This window comes from Populus alba, chromosome 16, assembly GCF_005239225.2.
Source record: "Populus alba chromosome 16, ASM523922v2, whole genome shotgun sequence".
Classification (NCBI taxonomy): Eukaryota; Viridiplantae; Streptophyta; class Magnoliopsida; order Malpighiales; family Salicaceae; genus Populus; species Populus alba.
Genome location: NC_133299.1, coordinates 10,341,442 through 10,356,702, shown reverse-complemented (window position 1 = coordinate 10,356,702; position 15,261 = coordinate 10,341,442). Strand labels below are relative to the sequence as shown.

General features: G+C 34.4%; 1 pseudogene; it reads right to left on the bottom strand.

Annotated features, from left to right (window-relative positions):
• Positions 1-1,603: 1,603 nt before the first annotated feature.
• On the bottom strand, positions 1,604-14,637 carry LOC140954687 (uncharacterized; annotated as a pseudogene).
• Positions 14,638-15,261: the final 624 nt, after the last annotated feature.

The following is a 15,261-nucleotide window of genomic DNA, read 5'->3' as shown; positions in this document are numbered from 1 at the left end:
TAATGGCACCATAGCTGAATTACCAAAATAAATAAATGATTAGCTTCGGTAAATGGCATCCTAAATAGATAATCAGGATGCATAAATTACTAGCTTTGGCTAATAACATTCTAAGTGGATAACCGAGATGAACAAATGATTAATTACGACTAATGACATCCTAAATGGATAATCAGGATGAATAAATGACTAGCTTCGGCTAATAACATTCTAAATGGATAATCAGGATGAAAAAATGACTAACTTCAGCTAATCGCATCCTAAGTGGATGACCGAGATGGAAAAAAGAAAAGAAATATGAGTAGCTACGGCTAATGGCACCCTAGTGGATGACAGGATGAATAAATGATTGGCTTCGGCTAATCGCCTCCCAATAGGATTGTCGGATTTGAGTGTATGAGTTAGTTTTAAGAAGAACTGATGTGGTCATGTATACTACGTTTCGTATATACAAAGTATATGAAAAGACTATAATGGTTATGCTTTAAACAGAGAAAAACATTAATTCGGCTAACGACACTCGAGATGAACGATCGGGTTTGAGTACTGCGATTAGCCTCGTTAATTGATAGATTATTAACGGTGGTATTTACATAAGTAAAGGGAAATTAAAGAATTATGTTTTTTGGTCCATGAATGAAATGTGACTTTAATCTAGTTTTGTTATGTTTCTTAAATGGCCTATAATGCTTAAAATTACCTTGTGTTGTAACAGGGACATCATACCAATATGGTGCGTAAGGAAATTCATTTCATGGCTCACACATTTCGAAAAGAATTATATACTCGCATATTATGGGTGATATGAGTTCTGCATGAACGAACATGTAAATCACTCAATTAGTCGTTCGATCCTTTTTGTAAAAACTAATAATTAAATATTGAAATGGAATACGGATGAGAATGTACGAACAAGTTGATATGAAGTGTATGAATACTCATATGAGGTATTCATCTAATGAGGATGTCATGTTGTAAGAATCACATGCGGTCAGGATAACAAAAGTACTAGTTGTGTAACTTGTTGTTCGACACTCTTGTATGAACTCGTTATGATACGGGATTAGAACAAGAATGAGAATTTATGAATAAGTCGATATGATGTAATGTTTAAAAAAACAAAAACACTGCGTCGTTGCCGATTCCGAAATCAGCAACAATGGTGGAGTTTTCGGTTCCACTTCTTTCTTTTTTTTTTTTTGGTTTTTACAATTAAAATGTCTACCCATGGCTCCTTAGGTACTGGCAAAAGGGTATACAAGCAATGTGGTTGAGTTCTAAACTTTGTGATGCAAACCTCGTGATTACGTAATTAAGATTGAGATCTGATCTTAGAAAGCCAAAATAGGTCTAATAGGAGTGTGACAGATTAAAAACCTGTCTCAAGACACCAAACTATTTGATGCAAACCTCATGTGATGTGGTCACGCAACCCACACACTCCTATTAGACTCCACTCAATTTCTTGGACTGAAATTGACCGGAAAGTGTTTTCCGTTAACCAACTTTTCTAATGACAAACAAACATAGGAAAGTTTGGAAAATGGTTTCCCAAAAAGTACTTTCCAGGAAACAAACATGGCCTTCAATTAATCCATACATGTACACATAAAACATGAAGACAGTTCATCATAAAACTAGAAATTCTCAAAGGGGTCTTGTTTTTAGTTTAATGGCAGGCATCTACTAGTTACTGCTATACACCTTGAATAAATCCCGAACATTTATAGCCAGTACAACATCTGAAAAAGGTAAAAAAACTCATCATCAAAGTGTCCAGTTAACATGGAAAAGAAAAATCAATTATTTGTCATAACATGATGGTTCTGGTTCCTTGGACTAAAATGAAAAATCACCCAACAATGAGTGAAGGAAAAAAAAACCTAGAAATCCACAAGAAGCTTCCTTGAATCTACAACGAAAGTAGAAGAGTTGATATCCACAAGAGTAAGGAAACCTGTAAAATTGCAAAAAAATCAAATTTCACTAGACAAGCATCTAGCATTAAGACTCGAAAATATGCATGCCTATACAGGTTCCCTAAATCCTACACTAGGTCAAATCAAAGCAGGTATAAAATCCCTAACATATTAATTTAAGTAACAAAATACCCAAATAATTCTTAAATAATGATGTTTTAATTACTTATTTGCAAATTTTCCATCTACTAGATTGTGTTTTATTATTATCTACCATGTTAGCTGTATCGATTAGTTTATTGATAGTAGAGAACAAAAACCTAATGTGAGGCACTTTCAGCTGAAATTATAGCTTAGGTAGTAGTAATATGTGGAAAATTTTAGTTGAGGAGATACCTTACGTTTTAGCATAGCACACGTTAAATTATAACATTATCCTGAAAGCAAAGTACATGTTAAATAAAAGCATTTAGCATTTTTTATCCCCAAAAAATAATTAGCTTTTTTCTCTTTGCTAGAGTTTGATACCTTGGCTTGGATATGTCCTGAAATTCACTATAGCAGGTCTTTCACATCAAGCTCAAGCTCAGACTGTTTTTTTATGGCTTATGTTTGTCGTTGAAGTAAAGATACATAAATCATAATCTCACGTTAAAAACAATAAGTACAACAGAAGACATTTAAACATTAAAATCCAGTAGCATAGTACCTCATTACTTGTCTCAAGTTCAGCTTGCCTTATCTGGAATTCCTCCTGTTTCTCAGTGAGATTTACATGTTGATCTAGTACCTTCTTGTTTACATGTACTAGGATCATCATAAAATATAAGATTTTTATCATAACCATCCATAGTAATGCAGTCCAAACTATCAATTTGTGGATACATCCAAATCTGGACAGATCACAGTTTAGGTAAAAACTTAGGAGAATAAGAAGAATATGCAGCTACATAAGCATGCAGGCCATTGCACGAGTCATATCAACATCATTAACAATTTAGCTCATGCAAATTTTCAAAAAGTATTTATAGACAAGCCCTTGCGCATAAACAATGCTCCACCAGTATTCAAGAACATGTCAGTCAAATAATTTAAGTTACTCACAAATATCATATTAAGGAAAAAGTGTTTTACTTTTGAAATCATATAATTTCCTAATAGCATATTTGCAGATACTTTATAGCTTACTTTTATTATTGGTACCAATCAACCACAATTATCAAATTAAAACGTTTTCTCACAACTATCCATCCTTGGATTCCAAAAGCAATAACTACTACAGAGCTTCTCACACCAAAAACTTTCAACCTAAATTTGCACACCAAGCTAATGAAAACATCAGCAATCAATTAACAAAACATGTAGAGAAATAACCTTCTCTAACAAAATAGCACAAGTAATTACTTAGTTTTCATTTATGTGTAGACCAACATACAAATTATTAACAACAAAACTCGAACCAATGTTTTTGCTGGATAATTACTATTTCAATTAGAACAAGCACAGTGGAGAACTAACCTGCGCTAATCTAGGGAAAAAATTGGGAGAAACTTCAACTTCTTTAATAAAGGGACAACATCAGAACCACGTTGATGAATAAGTTAAACGAGGAGACTTGCATATAAATTCAGAACAGCAAAACTTGAATCAATGTTTCTATTGGATTAATACTATTTCAATTAGAACAAGCATGGTGGAGGACTATCCTATGCAAATACTAGGAGAAAATTAGGAGAAAACTTCAACATTTTTAATAAAGGTACCACATATGAACCATGTGGATAAGTTACACACGGATACTTTATCCTTACCTGTTAAGCGGGATAAAAGTGGCTTGTCCTCATTTCAAAGCATTAAGGTGCCTAATTATCTGAGTTGATATGTTATTATCCCCAACCACCACTTGAAATAAGTTGCTCTAAGGACATATTGAAATGAAGTACATCATTCAAACGATAGTGTGACCATGGTAGAAGGTCAAGAGACTGCTAGTGATACCATATCGTCTAGCAGATTGGGAACCCAACTCTAAGAGAGAAAATATTTAACATAATAGAATAGACTAGGTAAATTACCTGCAAAATGGTTGTTATAATTCAAAATGTGACTAAAAGTGAGGGTTACTTGAACTAATCCAATAAGCTGAGCAGAAAAAGAACCTAGTAAAAATGAGAAAAGAAAAATCAACAGTGTTTTAATTCAAAATGTGCAATCATATGGAGAAGCTTCTAATTAAGATGTCTTAACAGTTGAAAAGGCTAGAGCACAAAACATTCAGATCGATAATCACGGTTGATATCCGATTACAATAGCGTGACTAAAAGTGATGTAACAAAAAGAGCTCTGAGGAATAGAAGCAAAAGAGTTGAATGGGATTAGTAAAGGTAAACGGTGCTAGAATGATACGAATGACAAGTATTCTTGCAAAGCTACTCAAAAGTGTGGCAACTTGGTTTGATGTAGTTGTTCTACTTTAGGATAAAGGTGTTAGCACTTGAATGTGATGCAAATATAGGTGTCCTAATGTACATAATGTTTTGTAATAAGCACACAAATAAAGGAAAGGTACAACAACCAGTGGAAGAAACAAGAGACTTCATACATCTATAATGACTGACCATTTTGGTTATATTTATTTTTCTCTTTGTCAGCTGCTAGCATGCCTCTCCTTGTATACTTCAACTAGTAATTTTGGGCAACATTCTATGTGTCATAAAAGCACTAAATGAATAAACCTTTATGCATGTCCAAGCATCTACAAGGTACTGACCTCCAATAATTTTTGTCGAGCATCATGGAGTTCCGTATCATAAATAGTATATTCTAGACATTTTTGCTGCTTGTTAAGCTGATGATATTTTCTCACCTCTTCTTTCTCTTCAACCTCTCATCCAAGTACAGAACAATTGTAATTATTTGCTTTATTTCATTCCTTAGTTACCACAGAAAATAAAATCATACATGCTGCAAACAACCTCGAAAGAAAACCCAACTCAACTATCCCTCAACCCCCAAGAACAACAACAATAACAAGTTGAAGAGCCAATCAGGACAAAATTAACATAGAAAGACTAAAACTAATCAAACGTAAAGGGGAGAAAAAAAATAAGCCAGAAATAATACAATAAGAACATAAACACAATCGAGGAACTGAAAAATTAAAAAAGAATAAAGAAAATAGAAGAAGCAGGAACTAACAAAACGAGTAGGCTTGAACCAACCAAGCACCAATAGAAAAAACATTCATTACACAACAAAGATAAATAAGGCAATATCAAAGTACAAAAAACAACAAAATCTGCAGCAAGCACAATCAAGAAAGCAATTATATTTGTTAACTCTAAGCAGCGAAAAAACCCAACAAGCAACAAAAAAAAATCATAGTGAAATGCACAACAACCAAAAAAAGAGCAAAAATGATCTGTTTCAACTAAAACACCAAGCTAGAGGTAACAAAAACATGTCCAAACCAATTATGAAAGCTATTAAAAATAAAATATACAAACACAAATACAAAAATCATCAAAGCCCGTCCCATTAATCATTTTCTCAAAAATCATTCTACAAAAATGGTTTTTTTCAAAGCGCACTTTAAACCCAACAAAACAATTAAATCATCAGAGAAAAAAAAAACATAAAATCTGACAAACATCTTTGAAAAAAAAATTAACCAAACACCTCTCAAAACCTTAAATGAACACCTTGCATGCAACTCATGAGAAAGACAGAACTAACAAAGAAAAGGCCCTATTAAGGTCCCAGACCAACAAGTAGAGCCTGAGCAGAATTCAATCATCAAATAAGGATTTTGATCGTAATATTTTCTCCTAACAAGTGGTTTCTAATAAATTAAAAATCAGTTTTAAGAAACAATTATTAACATGTCTGGCCAGTGATGGGAAATTTTGCTTGTTAGGGAGCACAAGTAATACATTTATTTAGCAAGAGCAATATAGCCACACAAATAGTGTCTTGAGTTGTGTTTCATACATGTTCTTGTTTCATCATCTTAGGAAAAAAAATGAAAAGTTACATGAAAGTCATAATAAACATAATCATGAATGCTAAGGTCCTTACTATCTATGCTAAGAGAAAAGCTTATGCAATAGATATCTTACAGTAAGTTAAAGCTTCCAGCCATTTTACCTAAGAAAAGCTTCATAAGAAAAATTTTAAGGTCAATCAAACTCCAAGTATTTAAAGGTAACAAAGTACCCAAAAAGACGTATTAGAAATATTTAACATGAATGTATGGTATGACTGATTTATTGTATTCTTGAGAGGAGTTGCATCTCACTGTGTGGATTAAATATTCTATGCACTTTCAACATTTGTAGAAACTGGGGATAACTTAATTATTCATATTAAGAATGTGGTTGATAGTGTAAGACTATGAGTACAACATAAATGTTTGGCACCAAAATAGAGCTATGCTGCACAACAAGATTAATATATATATTTTCCCATCATTATTGGTCCGTACATAACCCCTTAAATTTGCAGCCATCCACAGTCTAGACAACATGAAATCAATTAGTTAAAGATCATATCATGACAGAATCATAACTTAGGATCATTGAATGACTTGAAACTTATCAAAAGGTGAGTTAACAACATGATTACTACTAAGAGTGACAGAAAGATAAATCTACACAAGCCCAAAGCAGCATTCAGGACCTCTTTAACCCAATGAATCTAATGCTTGAATGAAATGGGAGATTCAGTGATCAACAATGTAAAACCATTTTTCCTTCCCGTATTTATCAACAAGTACAAGGGTATAAATTTAGATCTACTTCTAATAAATCTACACAAGATCAACGCGGCTTCTTGGACCTCATCTGCCCAGCAAATCTATTGCTTGAATGAAATGGGATGTTCAGTGACTAAAAATTTAAAAACATTTTTATTTCTCATAGTTATCAACTAATATGAGGGTAGAAAATTGGTAGAAAATTCCATATACGTTCTCTCTATTTTATGTTTGTTTCTATTTCTAATCTAGCAATATATCATAAGAACATTTTAATTTTTGTATTTATCAATAGCATATTTTTAATGCCAAGCAAAAAAAGCACTTAATTGAATCTTTGGGCTTAACCTTTTATCTAGAGAGCAACCATAGATCCCATAGCATTTTTAATCCTAGGAAAAAATAGCTTGTTTTAAATGTAAATTCACGGGGAAATTTTCCATGCTTCTAACAACATTGCTGAAATCATGGATACACCGTGTTCTAAGACCATCATCAGAATTTAAAAGCTAATCTTTCCAACACCATCATCAAATAAGGTGCAGCTTTCAGATGACTAACCTGGATGTGATATTTTGCCGCATAAAACATGAGTTCTTCAAGGTCTTTTCCATCATGATCGTGACCATTAGGGTACAAAAGAATCAATTACCATTTAAGAGAGTTGTTGTAGCCATAAATATACAGGAATGAAAGATTGTAAAATATTACACCTTTACAAACCAAAAGCCCATTCAACCAATTAAGCACTTCTAAAAAGATTCTTAAAAAATGAATTTTAAGGAAAAACAACGATCACCTAATAAATGGAAAAACAAGCAATTATTTCTAAGATAATCCAATCAAAAATCAGAAGGATGAGGCAGGTTTGGTATATGATCGTGCCAAATGAGGCACCAAATCTGTAACAGATTAACACAGAGAAGTGCATTGTAGATTGTAAGAGATGTGGTGAGCAATAAAAAGATGACAGAATATAACTGATAAAACCAACCACGCCGACTACAGATCCACACCAGCACAACAAAGAAAATAAAAATATTCCTGAACATTAGGTTTCATAAACGACAACAAACCAACATGGAAGCACAAAAACAAATCTTTTCTGGATGGACAACCAAAACAGTAATGAAATGTATATTATAAAACATCCTAATAAAAAATTAACGAAATTGGTTGATCTATGTGATCAAAATATTCACAAAGAACAACATGTAGACTAAGCACTTTCGAATAAGAAAAGAGTAATCAGGTTTCCTTTCATCTTTTGAGGGTCGGGAGGGATGAAGAAAATAGAGAAAAAAAATTATACAGAGCACTTCTCAAAGAAAATTATGCCACAGTCTGACTTTCTAAACTAGTTAAAGAAAATTATGCCTCACGGCAGAACAACTAATTCAAAATAAATTATTAAGCATTGTGGGAGAAGATTTGTAACGATAAAGATAACATTATATGTTAGAAGAAGAAAAAAATTAACATAAAAATCAGGATCGTTCTCCTTTCATAATAAAATCTAGACCATTATTTACACTCCATACCTCGGAAAAGAAAAGTAGGTTATGAAGTATTACTTGGATGCCATTGTCACAATTATCAACACAATCTCAATGAAAGCAGATAAAACTTGATGTCCTGCACATCCCTGTTAAATAACAACAATTATTAGAATACAAACTTAAAAGGGTGACATTGAGAAAATACCTTAATCTCATAGATTGGAAATGAGAGTGTATGATGAAACATACATGAGTAGTTGATGCCTGTCATAATTGTATAGGTTGTGGAAGAGATCACTTAATACAAAACGAATGGCTACTAAAAAAATATATTGTAAGCCCATAACAAAATTTTGATATCAATTAACTCCAATAAACGTTTGTTGAAAAGGACACCAACAAAAACAAATCAAGGACATGATCACTCACAATGGAAAAAAAAAAATATTCTTGTCAGGTCCGTTATCTCCAATTGTAGAAGACACTTGTAAGAAAAAGGACAGGGTAGCTCATTTTAAATGGATTAAGCAAAAGTCAAATAAATTGATGAAACAAAGAAAGCAAAAAATAATAATAATAAATTAACCAAGATCCAATCAGTTCCTCAAAACAAGGAACAACAACAAAGAAATGCATCCCTCATCCCCGTCTTGATCCACTTTTAACTCCCATAAGGTGCACACAGTGTTAACATTTCTAGAATTTCATGATTTCAAAAGGATTACACACAAACACATGTATGATGACAAAGTGATGATATACATATTAAATGACCATACTTTTAATAAATGACAGATTTATGGAACTACCATGCTTTCTCGGCATGAATCTCGGTACGCTAGATTACATGATGGACAATTTCTTACAGAAGATGCAGGAATTATACATTTTATGGGAAGTAGTTTCTGATCCAGTTACATTTCTCTAGTAGTTTCTGATGACTTTGTACACTCTTTACTTTGTATGTAAGATATGGATCTTAAGCAATGGTCAAAACATTTGGTCTCTCTGCTTGGTTATATGGGTCAAACATTGACGAATCAAATCATGTAATCCATTAGATGCATAAACAAAAATCATCATCCACTGTTGCTGTGAGAATAAGACCAAAGAAAATATGCTGTGAAAACTGCCAAACTCAAATCAAACTCACCTTCGCCTCATTTGAGATAGTAGGCTTTGTAGGGAATTCAACCCTGCAAGCTTTTATAATTGTCATCACGTAGTATTCGTTCTTGAGTTAGATCATGCCCAAAAGGGCGTCTGCCAAAGATCATTTGGTAAAACAGAACTCCAGCTGACCAGACACCAACCTGCATCCCAAGAAAAGGCATTTTAAAGAAGGTTAAATAGATGAAGCTTAAGCAATCAATTATATACGGTGATAAAAAAACTCTTTGGAATTCTCATGGAGGTCTAAATAGACTCAATCACTGAACAACAGGTGAGCAAGGAGTTAGAGGACCATGAATCCCAAAAAATAGGGACATTCTCATTTCAGTAAATGCATTTTATTCTCTTGGCTATGACTAAATGTCCTTGATGGAGAGAATATACCTTCAATGATATTAAAGGAGTCTTGTTGAGCTCAAAGCATGCTGGTGGCAAATACCTAAAATTACAAAAGAAGAAAACAAAATCAGAATTTTGCCCATGTAGCTAAACTGGAGAAGATTTATCAAGAGAGTAGGAAATAATTGTCTAGGAAATTACTGGAAGTGCATTTATTTCTTGAAGCAAAAGATCAAACATTTACAACATCCAAAATCACAGATGACAAATTTCAGAGTTACTTGCCAGTAAGTTCCAGCTCCCTGAGATGTAAGTTCCATTCCCTGGGATCCAACATCTTCCTTCACTATCTTGCTAAGATCAAAATCAGTAACTTTTGCGATACCAAATTCATCAAAAAGAACATTCCCAGGATTCAAATCATAATGAATAATCTTTTGTCATTGAAATATCTGGACAATAATGATCCTAGCTACTCTTTCAGGTAATACAGGAGTACCTATGCATCAAGATCTTTACCTGAGTAGAAAAAGGGTACATGAAAAGAAAAACAACTCGAGTGATAGAGGTTTCCATAATCCAAATGTTTGGATGTCGCTGATAGTTGTCAAGGAGTTTAATGTCATACCACTATAGTACTCTAAAATAGTGCATAATGTATTCTGGTCATTTTCAAAAATGTCCCAAAGCCGAATAATGTGATTATGCACCAAGGTCTTATGAATATTGTATGTAGTGCGTGCTATATATAACTTTGCTTCTTATCACTCCATTAAACATTCAGACCATGTAGCTTACATGCAACATACCTATGCCCCACCAAATCATAAGCATGCCAGAAATTTCTCATTTCAAATCATTGTAAAAGGATGTGCCTTTACAATTGCCAATATTGGCAACATAATGATCTATACTCTTGTCATGGTAAATATGAATTTTCATCAAACATGCAAAGGTTAATATTTCTATTAACAAAAGAAACTACTTGCCGAACTTCTGACTTTGCAAACCTCACTAAATCCTCCTTTCCCAAGAAGGTTTAAAAGACATATCAGTGATTTAAAATCTGAAAATTATTTTTCTAGGGTTTGAAGCCAGGACACATCAGTTCAACATCAATCTATCACCTCTAGTGCAACAGGTGGCAATAATAAACGATAATAAACTATTTTCTTCCAAAAAGTCACCCACCTAAATTAGCTACAAATATACATAAACGTTTGGGGCAATATATTACCATACAACCATCAGCATATAGGCATGTATAAGCAAGAGGCTTGTCAGAAAGCAGATAATAAATATGGCAGTAAATTGGAATGCCACAAAAGCTTCAGATGGTTTCTCATAGCTAGAGACATACGCCAATAATTTAGAGTATAGACAACACTAATTCCTTGTGACTAAAGATCACCAAAGATCCTTTCTTGGTATATAAATGCCTTAACCATAGTTTGAAACATGCCAAAAACATGCACAGAGAGTAGAAATATGTTTTACCAGATTGTCGTTTCTTCAATGATTTCCGTTGCCGCTCAACAGCCTCCTTGGTTTCTAAAAACTCTCTCTGAAAATTAAATCATGAAAGAAAATATTATGACCACCTATATAGGCATAGCTGGTTGTAAGTCACCAGTAACAACAACATGAATAGTACAATCCTTAATAATATGCCCTTACTGCTTGTAGTAATTACAGAATTTGAGGACAATTAGGACATAAATTACAACAAAAAAGGGATTGTGTCGAGCAGCTTTCTCTATTCCTAAGCAATTACAAGGGTTAAAATCCACCGCCATATGTACATATAATCCACGTCCAAAACTTAAGCCATTTATCATCTTCCTATGATTAAATATGACTATGTACTCCTATGACCAAGAGTCGCCACACATAGCATTTTACAAAACTTCCTCACTGTCTTTACTCAAGGTTTTTGCGTACCTCTCTTGAAGAACACAAAAATAATAGGGATATGCAATCAGCTATTAGCCACTTGTTGATTCTTCTTCATTGTCTTCGCTCTCATCGCTGCAACTCCACAACCTCTAGAAATATACATTCAGAAAATAACTAGATGTATAAATAACCAACAGACACAACACATTGGATATATAAATCATCAAATGCAAGTATTACTACATCCCTGCAACAGAAACAAAAAATGTTCCAAGAACATGTATCATAGCATGGTTCACATAGAATGCCAGAGAATCTGAATTGTGAATTATGATATGTGAGGTATCAGTGCATTAGTTGTACTAACATATGCTATAAACATCACCAAGTCCTTCCTAATTGAATTTGTATCCATAATTTTTAAACATATATGCAGGTATTATTTGCAAAGTTGAGATTTAAAGGATAATGTCCATCAAAGTCCAATGGCGGATACTCCCCATTGAGCATTTGGGTTTGGCTGCTACCCAATCATTTTATTCCAGGTCCCATACTTTGTCATTATAATTTCTTCATCAGTATTTATTCTCTTTATGTGCAGAACAAAATCTGTTTTTTTTTTTCTTATAGAGCTATATTCAATCAGATACATCATATAAGAATGTCATTTCATGGATACAAACGTGAAATGCATAATTCTGTGTCATACATACATGCAAGCAATATTTACAAGTAAAGAGCAGAAGTGTGTGATTGATATTCATAAATATACCAGTGGACAGGATATGATGTTTTATAGCAAGGTATGACAAAGCAGAAGAAATTGAAGTTTTTGTTATCCCTCTAAACTATAGCCAGCACAAACATGAAGTTCAAAAGGAGCTAAATCCCAGAACAAAACTGAATGTTCAACTAGATTACCTATATTCAGCGAACTTTGAAAGTCGCCTAGCATCCAAGCCTGTAATAAATTTTTGAGACATGGTCTTTACCTGAAAAAATAATTCCAAAGCATTAAGGAAACCTCTTAGTTTTCCCGATTCACATTAAACAATGCAAAAGAATTAGAAAACCAAAAACCAGTCATTGAAAGATGAAAGATGGAAGGATCAATTTTAATCTCACTTGACAATTAAAAGACACATAATCAACAGAAAACTGATATTGAATCAATATATGAAGGAAATACCTTTTGTCATCTGGAATGCATGCACAACACATCTTTCCGCAGCTAGCCTCACCGGAGTACTACTGTCCTTCAAACATTCAGCAAATGCTGGGCCAATAATGGAAACATGGACCGTAATTGATGGAGGACTTGCCTGAAAAATAAACGCCTCATTAAAGTTCCTGAAATTAAATGTTCATGGATTCCTTATTAGAGTAGAGACACATGAGGGCATATTTTTGCAACAGCTTTTAAAGCAGATAAACCTCTCCTTCTGACTTCACTGGAGTCATCTTGCAAAGCAGACATGATTGTCGAAATGATATCAACATATGCAGTGGCTTCAGAAGAATTGCTCTGAATTTGATGAAGTATAAGTGATGGGGACACCGAACCGGAAACATTATTTATGCACGCGTACGATCATAGACGATGGAGGATAGTCCAAACCATTGAGAAATCGGGCTTTAACTTATGTTTTTGGGTTTAATTTATATGGACTTTCAGTTGAGTTTTATTAATTTGGCTTTATTTGTTGGGCTTGATTTAATTAATGTTGGATATTTTATTTAATGGGCCATAAGCCCAATTGCTTATTCAAGTTAGGGTTTTAGTATAAATACCCTACTTCTCTAAATGTTAAGGGACTTTTGATGATTAATGAAAATTTGCAAGTTTTGCATCCATCCAATCCCCCTCTCTTTCTCTTCTCAAGCTTCTTTCTTTCTTCTCTAACTTCTTTCTTTCCCTAAAGCTTCTTTCTTTTCTTGCTTTAATTCTTTTTCTTTGTTGTCCCGCGTCAAATTTGGTATCAGAGCCTGGTTTTTAATTGTTCTTACAATTAAACGATCTATGTGTTATGTTTAATCCTAGATTAATCTGAAAAAAAAAAAAAAAAATTGTGGACGCCGATACTGTTCATCGGTATTGTTCCAATCTACTGTTCATTTGGTACTGTTCATCCTCTACGCAGCCGCCGAAAGAGGCTCCCTGTTCAGAAACCCACTGTTCACTGTTCACCGAACCTGTGTGCATCAACGCCGATCGGAAACTCTGCCTCAACGCCGGTCAAACCAAGACCCACGCCGGCAGATTCTCCCACAGAAGGCCACTCTCCACGCCTCTAACAGATCGCACCAAATCATCTTCAGCGGCGCCTCCACAGTTCTCACAACAGCCAAATCAATTCACCTTCAGCAACCCCCTCTCACAGCAGCAGATCAACTCAAACCAGCCGGCGCACAAAACCCATCACAGCCAACGTCGATTTGTGGTTTACAGCAGCACCAGCCACGCCTTCTCTCAACAACCACTAAGATCCACGCAGCAACAGATCTGCCATCAATGGATCTCCGGCGTCAACAACACAAAACCACCAGCAACAACCACCTACAACACCCATCACAGACAGCAACGATTTGGGTTTAAAATAGCATCAAAGGCAGCGCCATCAGCCACCCCCCAGTAGCAGCACCGGCAGCAAAGGCAGCGCCATCACCCCCCCAGTAGCAGCACCAGCCGCAACGCCACCGTTCATCAGTGACAACGGATCAACAGGCCCCGTCCAGCAGCTACACCACAGATACCACCTCCGTTTCCCTCGCACCGCCAGATCCAAGCAGAATCACGAAGCCCCTTCGTCCATCGTCACCAACAGCAGCGGCAACGAATTACAGAAAGCAAGGAAGAAGGAAACATAAGCTCTTCACACAAAATAATTAACCTGCCACGTCAGCGCCACATCACCTGCCACGTCATCTTTCAAAGACAGCATCTGGCCACATAATTGACATGTCACCTGCCATGTCATCACGCCAAGGCATCAACTGTGTCAGCAGCCACGTCAGCCTCTAAATCCACATCAGCCGCCACATCAGTATGAGCAGCCATGTCACCCCAATTACCATGTCATCTGAGGTCCATCCGCCATCGAATTCGACGATTTGAATCTTGGTCGGTAAATTACTCTACTCCTTGGTTTGTTGATTTTTACTTCTTTGGTATTGCACTTAGTATTCAAAGTTATTGTTAATATTACTTTTGTGCCAAAAAAAAACAAATTCCCAAAAAAAAAAAAAATCCCTAAAAAAAAAAAAAAAAATCCTCATCAGTATTTTTATTTGTTAATTATGTTCATCAACCTCTTTCATTAGTGATAGCTAATATCTTGTTCTATTTGATAATTATAAGTTCTTATTTGTGACATCGTGTTTGATTAATCATTTACACACAAAAAAAAATCTAGTATTACATGCTTACAATTTTATTCGTGTAATTTGTTCTTGATTAATCTCCACATTTTTTAAAAAAAAAAATCCCTAAAAAAAAAAAAAAAATCCTCATCAGTATTTTTATTTGTTAATTATGTTCATCAACCTCTTTCATTAGTGATAGCTAATATCTTGTTCTATTTGATAATTATAAGTTCTTATTTGTGACATCGTGTTTGATTAATCATTTACACACAAAAAAAAATCTAGTATTACATGCTTACAATTTTATTCGTGTAATTTG